Consider the following 20818-nt stretch of genomic DNA (forward strand, 5'->3'; position numbering starts at 1 on the left):
GTTTCCTTTGCGTATTCAAAAGACGTCCACAATAGCTAAAGCTGTGTTTAGATTACGATTAATTTATATATAAAGCTATTAATTCACCAAATTTTATATCTACTGTCTTTCGTGTTTTCCAGTTATTGGTTCTTTTTAAATTACATCATAATAAGTGATCTTTGATTGCTCCTCCTTTTCACCGATAGCCACACCAGGTTATCTTTTTAACCTAAAACCTGGTAACACCATTTCTGAATTTATAATTACTACCGCGTAAATTTGATAATTCAAAACAAAATATTATGTGAGTAAGGAATATTAACAGTTGCAGTTAATATATAATCCAAATGGCAATTGGAAATGAAGAGTATCCTCCTCCTCCTTCAGTTGATCGCTCATTGCTGAGCATCGTGGTGCATCCGCCTGCGACCTTTTTTTGTAATTTGTAGCCACTTTTGTCGGTCAGTGACGCAGTGAAGTGCGTGGCTCAGTCTCATGTCCAGATACTCGGACACTTGGTCACTCCATCTTTTTTATTCTATCACTATCATGACTATCACTCAACGTGAATTTCTAAACAGCCAAATATCAACATATAATAATAAAACAAAAAAACATATTTTTTTATATTTAAAGCTTTATCCCCATGTTATATACAAAAAAATCTTAAATGTTAAAAGTTCTAGTTAATATATTATATTATTATAATAGTGTACACTGTCCTTAGCCTAACGCGACATGCCTATTTGCCTGTCACTCAGCTCCCGTTCGCTCCCGTTTTCACTCAGTACCACGCAGCCTCTTGTAGCGTTCGCATCGCACCCCGATGGCGAATACGACCTATACAACATATTACCTCGTTACTTTAGATCCTCAATGAATAATCGGAGTGCAGTGTTGTTAAGTGATCAAAATCGCTAATATTTTAGTATTCTAAATATAAACGAAATTTACGAACTAACTTTAGTGCATTTTATAATGCGCTCGCGAAATTTCGATCTGTGGAACTATTTAAAAAATGAATGTTCTTAAAAACAAACAGTCTTAATGTGGATAGTTAAATATCATTACCGGTTATAAGTTTACGTAAGTATTCTTTCGTTGTTTGTTATTTCAGTAAGATATATTATGTAGTTCCTTAAATACACCGATCTCTGGTTGAATTTTACGCGATATTTTATCTTCAAAGCTCTACGAATCTATATTATAACAAATATTTATTCAATCATTACTTGGAATGTAATGTGCATATGTTGTATAAGTTAAGTGTTTATTTTAAGGTTTCCGGCAAAAACCTGGTCAAAATGAAAAAATTAAATAAAAAACACCAAAAAAATACTATGCCCAGTCCTCTCTCCATTATTACGAACGATCGTCGATATTTGCATAAAAAAACTCAAATCTTAAGAAATTTGCCTGTGAAAATCAATCTTTTCTCGTCACGTCCTTTGGGAATTTAAGAAACCGTTCAAAACTCAAGGGATACCAGTCCACGTACGAATTTCGCAGTTTTCATCTAAACAGCATCTTCGTTTTCAGAATTTCCTCAAATATTTTTCTGTGTTTTATAAACATAATAATAATATGTTCATTTTTTTTAAAACTAGCTCATTTTGAGCAACATTTAGGGATGCCGATTTTTTTAAATATAACCATAGTCAGATACATTGGTTAATTGTTTTTTTTTTAAATGACTTAAGTTTAGAATTAGTTTGCCATTTACGAGATGTACCTAGTGGTGAAAATTTTACACGTAATTTCCAGACTAGTCAGTCAATAGGCCTGTCATAATAATCATAATCAGCTATAATTTATTTTACAGATACCATTTAATTTAATGTCTCAAAATACAGGTAAGGACCAGCTAAATCTAAATGGGTTCTTATACTTACAAATCCATTACAGTTTTCATTGACTTGATAAAAAGAATACAAACAATCCAACAAAGCGACCCATTTCTTACAGTTTCTTATTCTATCCATTCTGGCTTACTTCGAGCGCTTTCGATTATAATCTATCGGGTCATAAATCGGAATATCTTGACTTCAATTACTATAATGGCCAATTATTAAGATAAAGTGCTCGATTTAGCATATCTTGTAAATTATCCTTTAAGATGAAAACTGATAACGTTATTGAGTAAGTTGGAGCTTGACTATTAATTAACTAAGGTCCAGGAACCTACAGGAATTTCCAGGATCCAGGAACTAAGGTTTAATCTGTCATTTATTTATACTTTTAAAAATCTGCAGCATAATACGCACGCATCTCAAAGAAAATGAGGTCCGACTTCACAATTTTTTGTTCATGCGAAGATTAAGCTAAGAAATTATTTTGATAATATCTCTTAAAAATGCTGCTTTTTTTTCGTGCAGTTGACAGCCGGAAATTGATCTGGAAGTTCATTTATATTATTAACTTAAATGACACGAGAAGACTGCCGTATTCTAATATTGAATGTTTGGCGGTAGGTGTTGACTGAAATAGTAGACTCGTAATATGAATCGGAATGTTCATAACTATATTTTTTTAATAAAACACATAATAATATAAACCAAGCAATAATAAAATTTCAAAAAAACCATTTAAAAACAATATGAATGTTTTTAAATTTCCAAGCACAGATTGATATTTGGGTTTTTCTGTTCAAATTTTGTATTTTTTCACATTTGTATCAAAATTTTTATTTCGAAAATAATATTGCCATACAGGATTGCCTAAACCTCTCGACGACCATACAGCGTTTCCATTTAGGATAATTAGGATAATCAATTATACAATTTTAAGCCACTATTTGAAAACGACTTAATAAAAATTATATGTCTACTAAAGTAGGTGTAGTCCTTACGAACTTGTATGAAATGCATGATTACATCAATGTTTCAGATTTTTAAAAGATGCATTACATCACCGCTCCGTGGCTCCTTATAACAATAAACTTAGCAAATTTTCCTACCTGTCTAGTCATTTCTTAATTATTGGTCTCGAGACCTTTTGTGAGTTTATATTTGTTAATACAACAGCTCTATCAATATCTGAAACCCGATCTATTTTTTGTGACTGTAGACATTAATACTCTCATAATACCAAGTAGGGTACCTTATGTGCCATTTGAAAATATCGAATATACTAATACCAAGTAGAGTATCGATCTTATGTGCCATTTGAAAATATCGAATATACTCGAATATGACAATAAGACAAGATCTCACCTCTTAATTTATCATTATTATTATGTTCGAATAAATTTGTCTCCTTATAGATTTGGCTACTGTCCAAGATATTTCCATAAAATTGCTATCGCAATCATTCTAATCACCCCTTCAGGGATCTATGGTACTCAGCACGTTTGACTAGAAATTTCGAGGTTTCGCGATTAATTATTTTTATTGGTTCTCTATGTATCACACAAGAATTTATATTGTTCCCAAAAACAGAATTTAAAAAAGATAATACAGGAAAAAGTCTCGTTCCTTGCTTAAATTTTATAAATACTTTCACCCGAGAATTCTTTTCGTATTTTTGTCTTGGAGCACGGCTGGTATGTCGTTCGAAGTTCCAGCAGTACCTAAATAATAAGTCGTAAAAACGAGGCAAGGATATCTTCTTAAATGTCGCCACGCTTAGCGTTAGTACTTGGAATATACCCAACATGACATGCGCCATCCATGTAAAATGATATTTTTCCTTAATATTTGTTCTTTTCAACATCAAATTCTCATCTTTGTTTAACAAAAATATGATGTAAGATACTAGTTTGTTCACAAACTTTAGTGTTAATATGGTAAATTATACTGTTTTTATATATGCCATATGCTTTAATTTCTAGAAGACAAGCTAAATGTAATCCTCCTGAGGTGAATTACTATTCACATTGTATAACATTGTAATTTAGTTAACTTTATCTGTTTATGTCAGTTCATTTCATTTATTATAACTTATTATTTTTTCACTAAGATATTATTTATAAGCAATGAAAAAAAAAAACGTTCAACTTTTGTTAGATTTTCTTTATATATCTCCATTGACTTTTGTCATAGTGCTTTCAACGTTGACAGAAGATACAATCTAAGTCTAAGTCTAACAGTAATGTTCCTAAGGGAATGCTTCGTTTTATAGCTTGGTAGCATGTCCTGCTTAGTAACCTTTATGATATTTGCTACCTTTAAAATCGCCATCGGTCGATGTCGGGATCGATAAATTAGCATTAACCGTAGATCTAATTTTATGTATTTGACTTTAATATAACAATACCATTCTAAATATCTTTACCAATAAAACATATACTATGTTATTCTATATTTCTTTATACAGAAAGAAAAAAGGCCATACTAGGAATAATGTTTTGTAAGAAGTTTTCCATCAGACCTTTGGCTTGGCACATAATTTACTCGTCCCATTATCGCACAGAGGACGTTTCTCATCGTCCGCTTCCCCTGCCTCAGTAATACCAAAGTACAGAAATTGCTTTTTTTTTTCAAGTATTCTATATTGAATGGCCATTAGCCCACAATAACGTTGAATTATTATTTTTCTTGACAAAAATGGTCAAAATCTCAACGTAATCCCAGAACGATTTGAAAAGTTTATTACTTATTAAGCTTGAGTATTTACACTTAGAAAGTGTTTATTTAAAGGCCTGCTAATTATCCGACGACCTCAAAAAATGGTAATGCTTTTTAAGTATATTACGTTCATTTGACACGCTCTACAGTACAAACAGATTACTTTTGATCTTCTTATTGTGATTTTCAATAAGTTTTATACTCTACAACCTTAACATAAAGTTTAAAATTGTGACTTCGATGATGAATTCGATTTAAGTCTGCAGTTTTATACATTTTGAAACAAAACAGAACCGGTGAATCAATTTGGAAAAGCTCTTTATTTAGATCTTAAGTCAACAAAAAAAATTGAAAAATGCTCGGCTATTGCAATAATATAAATTAATTCAAAACTGTTAAAAAGCCAAATTCAAAAGGTATTACTATAATAGAGCTTCTATTGCCAACATTCAGACAGAAAATTAAAAATTATCTTAGAATTATTGGTTTATATGGATTTATTAATATTTTCTCTGTTTTCTTCTAGTAAAGCTGACAGCATTTCTTTTTTGTTTACGTATATTAAGTAGGTTTAGGTGTAAATTGAAATTACTGTTTTTTTTTCCTTTGCGGAATATTAGCTTTTATGTCAGTGTCTTAGATATTTTTTTCGGACGCGTGCCGAACCTTGTGCTTTGGGTTTTCGCGCCCAGGGGGAACGCGTGGTATGAGGGTTTTGATGGTCCGTAGATGTTGAAAGCAGACCGCGGACCCAGGAATGTTTTTAGGGTCCTACCCACCAAACGATTCCTCTTGCACTTTCCCACCCGAAGTCCAATATCCCGAGTCTGAGTAGGGGAGCTCCCGCGTTCAACACTACAACCAGACTCGCGACGCCATCCTGAAGACGACCGACTGACGAGTCTTCAAGGTGATCGTCAACGACCTACGACGCCAGTAGCCACGATACGTCAGCCCGTGAGGTTGCCTGGGGGTGTCGCTAATGTTCCAGGATACCCCGCTGGATGAGAACCTGCCTGCTGGGTCAGAACGCGATACACCGCCAACCGGGAGTCCCTTAAATGCCAACATTTTTTTTCCTTTTTTTTTTGGATTTTTTGTCAGATGGGTATAGGCTCCACCTGTTGATGGGTGCCAAAGGCACAACCAAGACACTGCTTTAAGCGGTAAATAGCTGCTCAGATATGGTCCCGGCATTGCCGTTGCCTATGAACAACGGCAGCCAGTCCTCATCAGGGAGGCCCGAAATTCTGATCGACATTTTAAGGCTTGAAAAATTTTTCGAGAATATTTGCCATCACCGATTGATTAAAGAAGAAAGAAGTTTTAATTATGTCTATAGCTCGCCAAAACGGATCTCCGATATATTCTGTCATAGCGCCACAATTCCAAGGAGGGTCAACCAACACTTTGCACTATCTTACCAACCTTAAGCACCTGTGAATTTCGACTTAGGTACATATGAATTCAAAAAGCGCCGAAGTAAAAAAGGTCTAGCCTCTTATGTCAAAGGGGAAGCGAAAATAATAGTGCGATCTGATTTCTAACGTGTGAATGAAAGATTCGCATATTTAATTAAATTTCAATGTTTCATTAAGGTATCACAAGATAAATTATTTGTTAACCTTAAGCAAAAAATTTAATACTACACAAATATTAACTGTATTAACCCAGACTTGAATAAAGTGAGATTTAAACTAAAACGGGATAACTTTAACTTGCTGAAATCGTTCCAAAATTCAGTTCACAAACTTTAATCCGAGCACCCGGTTTATGAAAATAACTCGTCAAATATTAGAAGTTTCATTAATTCCATTAATAAAACTGTTAGAAATAAAACTGATTTGCTGTTACAATCGAACTTTATATCAAATTAAAATCTAGGACGTTTGAATAACGTAGTGATGTCTTTGTAAATAAGGACGCGGTCAAATTTATGTGGGATTAAACCTCATCGTTGGGTTTGAATATTTGTTTTCTTTATAATTTATGGACGTTTAATATCGTTCGCTGTTTTCGTGAATTTGATTCTAAAAAGCATTTCAGGGGTATTCCTTCTTCATTTCGGATCATCTAACTGAAAACTTCTATTTTAAATTTGGGTTAACTATAATGTAGTTTCTTTTATTTAAATCGATTAAGTTGTTTTTGAAAACGCAATTTTATTTTTTATTGCTTAGATGGGTGGACAAGCTCACAGCTCACCTGGTGTTAAGTGGTTACTGGAGCCCATAGACATCTACAACTTAAATGCGCCACCCACCTTGAGATATAAGTTCTAAGGTCTCAGTATAGTTACAACGGCTGCCCCACCCTTCAAACCGAAACGCATTACTGCTTCACGGCAGGAATAGCTCTTTAGGATGCCAGAGAATAGGTAAGGAAAAAAAAAACGTCTTAGTACTGAAACTGGTGGTACCTACCCGCCCACCAGTAATTAAGCAAATTATAATTTTGCGAGTTTGATCTTCATTACACGATGTTATTCCTTCACCGTGGAAGTCAATTGTGAACATTTGTGGAGTACGTATTGCATTAGAAAAGTTGGTACCCGCCTGCGGGATTCGAACACCGGTGCATCGCTAAACACGAATGCACCGGACGTCTTATCCTTCAGGCCACGACGACCACAGATTTACTTTTGCAGGGCAATTACTTTGTTGAAATCTTTATTTTCAGTTCATGTTTAAGGATCAAATTATTTAGTTACCAATTAAACCAAAAAAAAAATCCAATTAAAACTGTCAACAGTTTTATGGTTTTAGTTGGAAGCGAATTGATGAAAAGTGTAGTTCAAAAAATTACGTTATTTTAAAAATATGACTATTCAATCTCTTTTTTTCTACCTAGGCTGGTAGCCTAGCGAGTAGGTAAGTTCACGGGGTTCTAACGAGTTTGCTAACCCTACCCCTAAGGAGAGCAGTGCTTCGCAGAATCTATCGCCGGATCGGAAACGCGACCCACTGAGAAGATCCGGCGAGAAACTCAGTGGGCTGTGTCTGAGGGTTAATTTAATCCCTGAAACCTTCGTCGCAATCGATGGGTTCGACGAGAAGGGTGACCGGTACTTGTGGTACCTAAAAGCACCTTCAATCTCTAATATTGCCTACTTTTTCTGGTAGTTCAATTTTAAATCTTACCCGCAAAATTATAATTTGCGTAATTACTGGTGGTAGGACGTCTTTTGAGTCCGCACGGGTAGGTACCACCGCCCCGCCTATTTCTGCCGTGAAGCAGTAATGCGTTTCGGTTTGAAGGGTGGGGCAGCCGTTGTAACTATACTGAGACCTTAGAACTTATATCTCAAGGTGTGCGGCGCATTTACGTTGTAGATGTCTATGGGCTCCAGTAACCACTTAACACCAGATGGGCTGTGAGCTCGTCCACACATCTAAGCAATAAAAAAAAAACACTCCAGTATTAGAATTTCATATTTATCTTGTGTTGTTAAGCTTATTTAGAATTTTGAATAAAGAGATACTGCTATTTTCTTCGGTTTTCGCCAGTGGCATACTTAATTAAAACTCTTTTTACGATTTAATATCGCGTTTTTTATTATCATTATATCATTTCTGATGTTTTCAATAGTATACAAATTACGTGGTACGGATGACTGTGGTAGTATACATATGTAGGTATGTACGTATATATGTATGTATGTATAGTTTTCATAAATAGATTCATAGTACTTTAATATGCTATTCATTATGGACGTGTGTATAAACTAGAAGCACATATCTATAAAAATTTTACAGCACACACACTTTTACAACACACGAAAATATTCAAGAGATCAATAAAATTATGATTCTCGATTTTGCTTAGGAATCTGACATCGTAATTCAAACTTGAAATGGTCTTTTTACGCGACCATAAATCCACTACTATATTTCTATTTTTAGAAAAGAAGAATATATATATATATATACAAATACAAATACATTGAATTATGTTGCTATAATCCTAAAATCAGAAGGGAAATCAAGTTTAACATTTAATAGAATTCGTTGCGTTCATAAATCTGTGCTATTAGTTAAAAACAATAGATTTCGGTGAAACAAGGTACTACTATTACATACTTTAATATGTGATATATAAAAGCGTGAAACATAATAATGCTAAAATCACTCCAAATTATTTACATAAAGGAAAAGTGTTTAGGAGACAGACTACGGTGATATCAAATATCTCATTAAAAGATTACTGAAACAAACTTCATTAACGCAGCTTAATTCTACGCAGACAATATGCCACAACTAGTCCTGTTTATCCTTTGTTCTATACATTTCGTTCTGGTTCTGTTTACCGTGTATTTAAGAGATGCCTTATTTGCCAAAACAATACGGGAGCAAAGGTATCAAGTCACGTATAAGTGACGTAAGCTTTCCCTAGAGCGTTACGTGCGCTTGTGTAGTCGACTTAATTAGTAACATTTTAGACACGTTTTTTTTTTTTTTTGTAATGTTTATTATGATAGTTATAAGCTGGGTCAGGTACTTTGAATTCATTCATTTCTCAAGGATATTGATGGTATTCACCTTATGACGTCATAATCTAATTCGGCTCCGATAAATAATTCAGGTGATGTATAAACTCGTCTTGCTGTCTGAATAGGAAAACTGTATGAATTTTATTAAATAATAGCTCTCTTACATTCAAGTCGTAATATTCATGGTATAATAGGTAAGATATTAATGCTTATCTATACGTGAGCCACATTACGGAGGTAAATAAGTTTTTCGGGCATAATTTTTATGACATGGTGTATTTCTTTCATTCCGTAGGTCATTAGCGAAGATTTGATGGGTAAAAATTAAAATGATATTTTTTTCGGTTTTCGCAAGCCATCCATGTACTATATACATAGTCAAGACCAATTTTACACCAACTAAGGGCACTGTCGTCGTCTTTCGTGACTACGGAAGATGTAAAGTATTTGAAACATTGGAATTAATATAATGACATTAAAAGACGCGAAATTAAACCCTAAAAATATTTCTAATTAAGATTCTAATAAAATACTGACGTAAACCATAGCTTGCTCAGAAATTAGCTGCCCATTTCTATTACCAATCATTGGTAATTATCATCGCTGCGTTCAAGTCAAAAAAGCAGTCAGTAACCACTAACACCAGGCAGCCCTAATCTTACATACAGACCTACATCATAAACTTTTATATATATGCTATTAATCAAATTGGATGTAGAAATTCACAATTTATATTACCACCGCGAACAAACTTTGACAAACAATCTCATGCAAAAAACTGTTTTCAATTTTTCCGTCAAATATGTATGTAGAGTAAATAGCACAAAACTTCGGCAGTTTTTGTTGGTAAGCACTACGGTTATTATGCGGTACATTTTTTATTAACGAGCACTACTTTGTATATTTTTAATAAGTTAACGAATTCCACATGCTAAAAGTCGTCTCTCCGGCTCTTGTGATCAGACTTTAAAGAACTGATTTTGAAATTAAAAAAATATGATCTTTTAATATATTATTACACTATTAAACCCCAGCCGCGTTTTGTCGTGACTATTATTAAATTTATAAAATAAATCTATTTTATGAAACGTTACGCAATGGAATCTTAAAGCGCCACAAAGAAATGGACTTAGTTTTAATATAATCGCATTACTGGTGTGAGTACATATTGAGAGACAAATAGGCAAAAAACACCTTAATTTTTTATTGAAATAGATCAGTGGCCTTTATTTTATTTTATTGAAAAATTATTTCTAGGAATACTTTCTAGCAATTTCAATGAGAAACGATATTTAATTACCATTTGTTTTCATCAAACATATTTGACCTTGATTATCCTCAAATGACGTTAGCATTAGCTTTCTTTTTGATCTTATAGTATAACTTGATTACCTCAAAGGACTCTTTTGCGTAAACGCGATAAATGAAGTTATATGAATTTTTTATTTAGTTAACTTAGGTTTTTTATCAGGCTTAAACGTGTAATAGCGGTGGCTTATTAACTGCTTAGCATCTGTGGGAAAATTAAACAAAGTCTCTTGACGTGGCTTCTCGAATTCTTCGAAAAAGTCCACTAAGGTCTCAGTAAATAACCACCATTTCACTGAGACGTTATTTCATCTCACCACATCTCGTTTCATTTAATTTCACTCCAAATCATTACAGTCTCACATAAATAAACTTCACTTTATTTCATCCGTATAATTTTTAAATAACAGAATACACAAAATATTTGGCGGTATTGTGTGATACCTCGCCGCTCTTGTTACAAAAATAGAATAACCACACTTGTTAACCTCAAAATACAATTCTAATAACTTTTTTCTAATAATAATCTATATATTATATAAAAATGAATTACTGTTCGTTAGTCTCGCTAAATCTCGAGAACTCGGCTGGACCGATTTGGCTAATTTTGATCTTGAATTATTTGTGGAAGTCCAGAGAAGATTTAAAAGGTAGATAAATATAAATATAAAATATTCCTTTTGTTTGTTTTAAGTTTATTTTATACAAAAGTTTAGGTCTTTTATTTATCGATTGAGGCACTACAAAGTCTACCGGGTCAGCTATTTTCTAATAATTTCTAATTTCTTATTTCTATTTTCTAATAATTTTCTAATATTTTTTTCTAATCAACTCAAAGCATGAGGGTAGTCATGACTTGAACAATTTAAATCTTATTTATCAAGGCGATATGTAAAAATCCGAAAGTGCTTTAGGAAACATTGTACTTAGGTCGTAGAAAAATTAGAAATTATTTATTAAATGGACAGGTGACATTTATAGAAGATTGAAAGGAAAGGATTTTTAAAGCTATGATTCCGATTTGAAATATTTGTTAAATACATAGCGAATACTTCAAAAATATTTAAGTTAGTTCCTTAAATGGGTGTATATTTTCAAAACCGATATATTTTTGGTATTACCATGTATTTCTTAGCAATATCGTCACATACATAATAATATTATCTATAAACAAAAAAGATGAAATTACTTTATTCTAACGAAGTAAGGATAATCATTTGTAAATACAAAGAGTAAAGACAAATGATAAAATTGAACAACCGTATAATTCGTTTTAGTTCTCTCGTAGTCCTAAAATAACATTGGCAAGAAACAATTTAATTGGTTCTTACTACGTTGAGTATTAGAGTTCATTATCAGATGTGGTTATCAGTTAATTGAATTTTTTTTTTTTTTTTTTATGATTGAAGGATTAGTGGTGGCCCGGAGGCCTTTCCAGTTTCACCAGGACAGGTGGGCGAGCAAAGGCTCAGCCAGGAGGGGTGGGATTTGCTAACAGCTACCCGAGCGCCTCCGAAGGAGACCTAACAACTCAAGAGTAGCTGCTTCGCGAATGAATCTACTACCGGATCGGAATCGCGACCCGCTGAGAAGATCCGGCGAGAAACTCAGCGAGCTGATTCATGGGTTAGGTTGCACGGCGAACTCTTTGTCGAGTTCGACGAGTACGGTTACCGAGGTCCCTAAGCCTGCTCCTAGAGCTGAAGGCGTCTAGTGCAAAGGTTATTGGATCTGAGCGATCCGTAAGGACGTGTCTAGGGCGTCGACGGTGACTGGCTCCTGCATGATCAGGATTCGGGGAGTAGTCAGCGGCGACTACGATAAGGCGATTATCATGACGCATAGCCTTATCGAAGTACCGTTCCGACGCTGACTTCATGTATTTCTGTATAGATTCGAGGCCCAGGTCGTCGTGTAGGTCAACGTTCCTCACGAACCACGGAGCTCCGACGGCTAACCTGCAAAAGCGGGATTGTAGAGATTGAAGGGTGTCTATGTGTGTGCGGGCCGCGTGAGCGAACACCACACTCGCGTAAGTCATGACGGGCCTTATGCAAGTTTTGTAAAGTGTCACCTTGTTCCGAAGGGACATTTTACTCCGCTTACAGATCATGGGGTAGAGTCTACCGAGAATAAACGCGGCACGGTCACGGACTGATTTTATATGCGGGCGGAATGTCATCGATGCATCCAGGGTAACGCCCAGGTACTTGACCTTCCTGGCCCAGGGTATGGATTGACTAAAGAGAGTAATCGGGGGTATGAGATTCCTCCTCCTAATACGGGAGGAAATCCGTGTGGAGCTTCCCCTCTGAAATAGCACCGCAGTACTTTTCGCTGGGTTGATGTCTATGCGCCATTTTCGGAACCACTGTCCTAGGGCTAGGGCTGCGCTCTGAAGCTTCTTCGCGATTAGGGACTTGTTTCTACTGGAATAGTAAACAGTCGTGTCGTCGGCGAATAAAGCTAAATGGGTCGGCGGCGACCGGGGAATATCGTTAACGAATAAGCTAAATAGGAGGGGTGAGAGGACAGAGCCTTGCGGGACTCCAGCTGTGAGAGGTCGTGGGGAGGAGCGGGTTCCCTCGACTCGATATCGAAAAGAGCGGTTCGACAAGAAGTTCCGTATGATGAGCACGAGACTATCCGGCACACCCATGTTGAATAGTTTGAAAATCAAACCGTTGTGCCAGACTTTGTCGAACGCTTTTGCGACGTCGAAAAAGAGAGCTCCCGTGTATAACGGTTTTGATCGATTAAGCCCCACAAGAATGTGCTCCGTGAGGCGGTGCACCTGTTGAACGCATGAGTGATTTGTACGGAACCCGAATTGTTCATCGATGAGAATGCCCTTGGATGGACGAAGTCTCTGAGGCGTTTGTAGAGCAGACGCTCATACAGTTTACCTAGAGACATGAGGAGGCTGATCGGGCGGTAGCTCGTCGGATGATTTTTTGGTTTACCGGGTTTATGTATGCCGATAACGTCCGCTTCTTTCCACACCGCGGGAAAGATACAGTTCGCCATAGCGGCATTGAAAATAGATGCCAACATCACGATGAGTTGGACGGGTAGAAGTTTAATAACGCGGTTGGATATACCGTCGGAACCGGGAGCCTTGCGAGGACGTAGCTCTTTGATCAAGTCTTTAACTTCCATCGGGGAGACGGGTGGTAACGCATCCGAGGGTGGCAAGGAGGCTCTGCGTTCTACCTCACTGTCTACTAATTCTACATGAACAGGGTCCACGGATTGAGTGCTGGGCGTGCACTGGGTTTGCAATGTATCGGCCAGCAGCTCTGCTTTTTCGTCATCATCGAACGCCGCGAGTCGGCCTGAGGGGCCTACGAGGGGGGGCATAGTTACTACCGTATCCGATTTGAGAGTACGAGCTAAGCGGTAGTAAGACCTTTGGGAGGGCGCGAGTCCTTCTAAGAAATCAGACCATCTGGTATCTCGGACTTCGGCGATGCGAGACTTTACGTCGCGTTGTAGGGCACGCATTCGAATACGATTTTCCGCGGTAGGATACCTGTCGTAGGCGCGTATTGAGGCGTTCTTAGCTCTTAGGAGCTCTCTAATATCGTAGGACAATTTGAAGCGGTGAAGGAAGTCCTCCGCTACAACTTGTTTCGATGACCTATCTAATGTCGAGGTGATGTGTGACGTTAAGATGTCTATGGCTTCAGCGGTATCCTGAGGAGACGGGGTAGAGTCCGGGCTAAACGGGAGCGATGGTGGATCAGATTCAGCCAGGCTGACGCCCAGCGTGTGCCAATCCACCACAGTCCTCGTGACGGGAACGGAATCGGGAGCGCGACCGAGCTTCATAACGACGGGACGGTGGTCTGAATCTAACTCTGAAACTACTTCGATCGAGTGTAAGCGCAGAGTTACGTTTTTTAATAACGCTATGTCGAGCATATCCGGGCGATGCGCGATATTTAGCGGGTAGTGAGTCGGGGTTAGCGGAGCGACGATATCGAAGTGTCGTGTACGTTCGGGCGAAATTATAGCCATAGAAATGTACTAAGCCTTAAAATAACAATAATCGGAAAACTTAATTGAAACGTGTGAGATGCCTACATCAAAGACAACATTAAAAAACGTTGTATAGGCCCAGATTTCATAAGCTTATAAATCCTTTTTTGTATTAGTTTAACTATCATCTTCGGTAGATTATTCAAGTCCTCGGAATATTACGTACTATATATATAACGTAACGTGCGTGAGTAGGTTGGAACTGAATTATTACATTAAGTTCCACCATTTTTTTTTTATGTCCATCAACCTTTCTCTAACGCATTTATCTTTTTGCCATTCACTAAAGTGTTGCGAAAAAGTATTCAGGCCCGTTGGATTTTATCGCCTATTCCCTCTAAAATCTAATGTAATGCATTGCTAATAATCAATTAATTTAATATATGCATATTATAATATTATATAAAATGATATTCATATTTGAATATTATATATTATAATGTAATATAGATAGTTAGATAGACGTTGCGTCGATATATATATATATATCCCCAATAGCTCTACTATGAGGTGTTTCAGGATTATTCATTCTTTCTGGGACACCCTGTACATACTATTTAGTTAACTAAGATTAGTTAAAGTTAACTGTCTCCTTAATATTGACATAGTTGGTTGACTATCGGAAGTCCAACCCATGTAAACAATTGCTTAAGACGGTATTCATAAGAATTCACGACTAAGAAACCGCCACTTTGACTATAAATACGAGTGACTATTGCTGCACAACACTTACATATACATCATCTATCTATCATTTACCATCCACCATTATCAGACCACAATGTCATCGCCTCATTCATTTCATCGCCTTCCAGCAAAAACATCACCCCTGCCTCATTAGGCAAGGAGTCCAAGCCCGGGCAGAGGAGATTTCCCCGAGGCCCGATCCATGGCCCCGTAAGGGGACATGAAGACCCAACGACGTACAGCACATTCTGTCTCGAGCAGCCGAACGAGGCGGAGCTCCCTAATGTTATTATTGTACGCTTGAAATTCAATAAATGGAATTCATTGGAAAAGTGAGTTTTACTTACTCTCGCTATGGAAGGCGATGGCAACAACTAACAGATGACGTCAGTGTCGCTGACGTCATCGTTTGTAATAACAATATGGCACCGGTCGCTGACGCCATTAGTCTTTGACGTCACCGCTCACTCATTCATATATAATATTATCTTTTATTAGTTCACCAAACAATTAGTCTTGACACCAAAAAGGTCCAAAGATCTGCCCTATCAAACCGCACCCATACTACGAAGGACTCTCAACGACACTTTCGATACCATTTTTTGCAACATCTCTTACTTTGTGATCGAAAAACCGATATATTTTGGTGTTCAATTTCTTTTCGTATGTCTTAAGCCGTGTTCATAAAGATTTGTTTTTATTCTATGCATTGATCCAAAACTATGAACCATAGTAGGTTTATATTTCAACTGTATTCATGTAAAAAAACAATAAAAGCCGCATCTGTACTTACCCTATCGTCCTTAACAGACACGCTTCACTTTGCTTTTAGAGGGTATAAAGCACTACCGCATTTATCTAATAGACTTTATTGCTCTCCAGAATAAGTATATGTGTATTCCAGGTCTGCGTTTTCTTCTTTTTAGTAAGATGACTGAAATAAACCGGACATCATTTCTTCCTTCCATTCCTTCCATTTATTACAAGAGGAAACCGGTGTTCTAAATTAGTCGACTAACTTACGACTTAGCTCTTGTTATGTGGCTACCGGAACCTACCGATATCAGAACTTGAATGTGGTCACAAACCATGAGGCATGAAATCTCCCCTTTTTTTAAACCTCCCCCTTTTTGTGCCAAAATGCTTGATCGAACGCCATTTTCATCTACGTTCGTCCAGCTATCCTGATTATGTCATGGGTCTACCGTGTCATATGTAGTTCTTCCGGCACATCTACTTAGTCTTGGCCACCGTTTCGTCATTGTCTTGCTCCATCTGTTATCAAGGCCACACTCCATTTCAGATTCCGTACTCTCTTACCAAAATCTGTAACTTTTGTTTTGGCGTCTAATCTGGGTACTACGGACCCTATCTATCAAATCCATGCTCAGCCTAGGCCGTTAGATCATACTAATTGTCCGTGTACAATAGTTAAGTATTAAAATAGTAAAAGGCCTAGGCAGACTTATTTTGTTAGATTTTTTTTTCTTAGTTTATTCTTTCGACTCTTTCTTCGATAGTAAAATGCGGACTTAAATTCGTTCACAGAACTCACCAGCTCGTGAGCTATTTATTTCTGTAATTAAGATTATGTCGCTATCACTTTTAATGGTTTAGGCCAACTGCCAGCAATAGTAAGTAAAAAAATATTAAATCAACTATTTTTTAATTCCACACCACTAAAGTTGTCTTATTTTTTTAACGCTACAATTTTTCTAGCCGGCGTATTGCCAAGCCATTGTGTTTGTTTTTAATTTGTAATAGACGGCCATGCTGCTGTTTTGAAAGTAGGTAAATGAATTTAACACACTCGTGCAGAACGTAGAGAGCAGGTCGTGCAGAGGCCATGTGCACTATGATGTGTCGATACGCATATTATGCCAATGTACTTAATCAAATTATTGAAACATTTTCATATAATTTTTAGCATTCATCAAAGACAGAAAGTCGCAGAAATATGATTAATATCCTAACGATCCCTAATTTCATAATTAAGTGGAGATAAACAAAATTGTCTTGTGCAAATCTGTAGTAAGTATTTTCCGTTTTCAAAACTTTTTAGATATTTTTTTCATTCGGGACACACTAAAAATTACTGTTATATGAACGAATGAAAACAGTGTTCAGTTTAAGTACTGATTTATTATATTGTATAATGTGGTGAACTACTATCATGATCCCTTGTTTGATGTGCTGGCGCATTCCTGATTATTTTCTAGAAAAAGAAAATACTAATTTTGAATTCAATTGAGACTACTCTCTTCCAGCTCTACCGAGAGTAATATTCACATGCTTGATTAACACTGCGTGAATCCACAGTTTGTGAATATGTAAAAAGAGTCTATTATTTTTATTTCTTCTACTATTATATGAAGTCGTCGTGGCCTAAAGGATAAGACGTCCGGTGCATTCGTATGTAGCGATGCACCGGTGTTCGAATCTCGCTGGCAGGTACCAATTTTTCTAATGAAATACGTACTCAACAAATGTTCACGATTGACTTCCACGGTGAAGGAATAACATCGTGTAATAAAAGTGAAACCCGCAAAATTATAATTTGCGTAATTACTGGTGGTAGGACCTGTTGTGAGTCCGCGCGGGTAGGTACCACCGCCCTGCCTATTTCTGCCGTGAAGCAGTAATGCGTTTCGGTTTGAAGGGTGGGGCAGCCGTTGTAACTATACTGAGACCTTAGAACTTATATCTCGAGATGGGTGGCGCATTTACGTTGTAGATGTCTATGGGCTCCAGTAACCACTTAACACCAGGTGGGCTGTGAGCTCGTCCATCCATCTAAGCAATAAAAAAAAAAAAAAAAAATTAATAAAAAACAAGAGCTGTAAAGTTTTTAATAAAATAAAAACACGTTTTACCTGAATTCGAAAATAGAAAAAACAAGTCCTACACCAATGGCCCTTCAACGCTATCTTCTTTTAAGAGAAATAAACATAAAACAAAAAACCCAAACAAATTCACATAATACACTTTTCGTGTTTCAACTGACGGAAAGAGAATCCGAAATAAGTTGTAAAAATTGTCTCGGAAACACTTGGGTAACTCGATGACTCTGTGTAGGCTCACGTCCAATGGTTATCCAAGTTCAGGGCCTCCAATTTGTTTCGTTTCGATAGGTTGATTACTTTTCGGGTCCGTATCAAAATGGTAAATAAAACCTTCGTGAATTTTCATGTTAACATCGAGGGAAATTTTATGATCCCTTTTTTGTAACTGTGTAAATAGAAAACATACACTGTTTGCCCTGATTTGTGACAAATCAACTTTTTCGGTCTTTTTACTTGAAACAAATAAGGCTTCGCAACAAAAATAATTAGAACGGCAGTACCTGTATGTGGGATTTCAGCAAACACTGTATCACCGGTTATAGCGCAACATTCAAATCACTAAAATCATCGCTATCGAGTAACACTTCCGGCCACAGATTACACGTGAGCCATTATTTACGAACTAGTTCAGGTACATCCTAATGATTAGGCAATATGTTATTATTGTTTTATAATTTAATTACTAATTTTATAATCAAGTAAATACTCGTAGTTGATTCATATTTCTTTATACTTATAACGTTTTATTGGCGCCTTCCGTTTGACAACTTCCGGCGTAATAAACCTTCAATGTTATTTATGTTATATAATTCGATATTATTAAATAATTATTATACGTAAATAATAATCAACAGAATAATTATGTTAAACAATGTTTAATAATACCTATTAAGTTTGTATTAAAATAGGTCAAGATGATTGTATAAATATCGGCGGTTAGCATATTTCTGTTCATTCGTATTCTACCCGTCCTAACGCGTATTAAAGAGAATATATTATTTCGTGTAAAGTGTCTCAGTTGTCGTCGCCACCCTGATAATCCTTCTACATAATACATATTACTGGTGGTAGGACTTCTTGTGCGTCCGTGCGGGTAGGTACCACCACCCGGCCTATTTCTACCGTGAAGCAGTAATGCGTTTCGGTTTGAAGGGTAGGAGCCGTTGTAACTATACTTGAGACCTAAGAACTGATATCTCAAGGTGGGTGGCGCATTTACGTTGTAGATGTCTATGGGCTCCAGTAACCACTTAGCACCAGGTGGGCTGTGAGCTCGTCCACCCATCTAAGCAATAAAAAAGACCAATAAAAAAAAAAGTAGTGGACATATATTTGGTAATTGCTTATACCGTAGTTACGATGGGAAAAATGAAAAATACAAAAAAACAGTTGCTTCGAGAACCTTCTTTTTTGAAGTCGATTAAAAAACAATAATCCTCAAGTCAATATACCAATTTTTGACATACACGATATTCGACCCAACAACGAAATAAAAAATTGCGCGACATTGACCTATTTTTCTCACTGCTTCATATAATATATCTAACTTAGAACGAATCTTTTTCGATCATGCCCTATCCAATTACGCACTCTTACGGGCTGGTTAATGTAACTTTGGTAACTCCATTGATAACAATCTTTTGAGTGATAAATTTATCAGGCGCGTGAAAACAAGGTGATAATATACTGCGATACAACTGAGTTGGTTCAACGTAATTGATTAATTATGTTTGGATTAAGTTACTGACGGAGCGTGTTACATAATCTTACTTGATTATGTTGTTCTTCTTCAAAGTTGTTGATCGAGTTAAATTGTGTAGACGCATCGTTTGATCAGGTTTAGTTTCAATAGAAAAATAATATTTTCTAGAAAATTACCTTCGGTTTTGTGATGACAATGTGGTAGATAGTATAGCTAGCCTGCACAAATCGGTGGCTTCGACAAGTAAAATCCACCATCCCGACTATTTCTGCAGTGAAGCAGTCATTTATAGAACGGTATTGCCGCTATTCAATACGGTCGGGACTTTTTCGTAGGTAGCCGCATTCACTTTTTTATGTCTATAGCCTCTTAACAGCTTAAAGCCAAGTGGATCGTGAGCTCGCTTGCCTATCTAGAGAGCAATTAAATACAAAGTAAAATAACTACTATACTACTAGGGTTTTTTTTTATTGCTTAGATGGGTGGATGAGCTCTCAGCCCACTTGGTGTTACGTGGTTATTGGAGCCTATAGACATCTATGACGTAAATGCCCCACCCACCTTGAAATATCAGTTCTAAGGTCTCAAGTGTAGTTACAACGGCTGCCCTACTCTTCAAACCGAAACCCATTACTGCTTCACGGCAGAAATAGGCAGGGTGGTGGTACCTAACCGCGCGGACTCGCAAGAGGTCCTACCACCAGTGATGTAGGACCAGGGTATAGGAATTTGTTACTAACTCACTAGAAATAAAATACTTGTACTTGCGTGAGCAAATATTTTACATTTATGTAATGTATGTAATATGAAATATTAACATTGGAACAGTTGCTTGGCGACAAAAGTAAACCGAGCGACTGTTCCAACTAGGGCAGACTCACAAAGCGACCTACCACTTCTGACATAAAAAAAATTAAGAAGAAAGAAAGAAAAACTTAAAAAAGAATTTAATAAAACTTCCCGTTTATATGTTAAACTTATGAGATGGCCTGCCCATTTTTTTTTACACAACTGTTTTGAAATGCGGAAAGAAACGTCGTCTGCATTTGTGACACAAAATTAAAATGGGTCGTCATGATTTACGAACGCTGAATATTTTATATGAATACCTAAAAATGCTGACGGCCAAAACTGAGGGTAATAAGTTGAATTAATGAGCCGATTCCGAATGAGATTTTAAGATGAAAGTGTGTTTTACTTT

The 20818-nt window shown here is 36.5% G+C and overlaps 1 protein-coding gene across 1 annotated transcript in view; it reads left to right on the top strand.

Moving 5' to 3' along the window:
• Window positions 1-767: 767 nt before the first annotated feature.
• LOC114240387 (uncharacterized) overlaps window positions 768-20818 on the top strand; it is a 36252-nt gene continuing 16201 nt past the window's right edge. Inside the window, exon 1 of the mRNA XM_028170905.2 lies at window positions 768-1068. The gene's annotated coding sequence lies outside the window, so the exon portion shown is untranslated. The remainder of the gene's footprint in view (window positions 1069-20818) is intronic.

The sequence above is a fragment of the Bombyx mandarina genome, chromosome 21 (genome assembly GCF_030267445.1).
Source record: "Bombyx mandarina strain Sakado chromosome 21, ASM3026744v2".
In the NCBI taxonomy this organism is placed as follows: domain Eukaryota; kingdom Metazoa; phylum Arthropoda; class Insecta; order Lepidoptera; family Bombycidae; genus Bombyx; species Bombyx mandarina.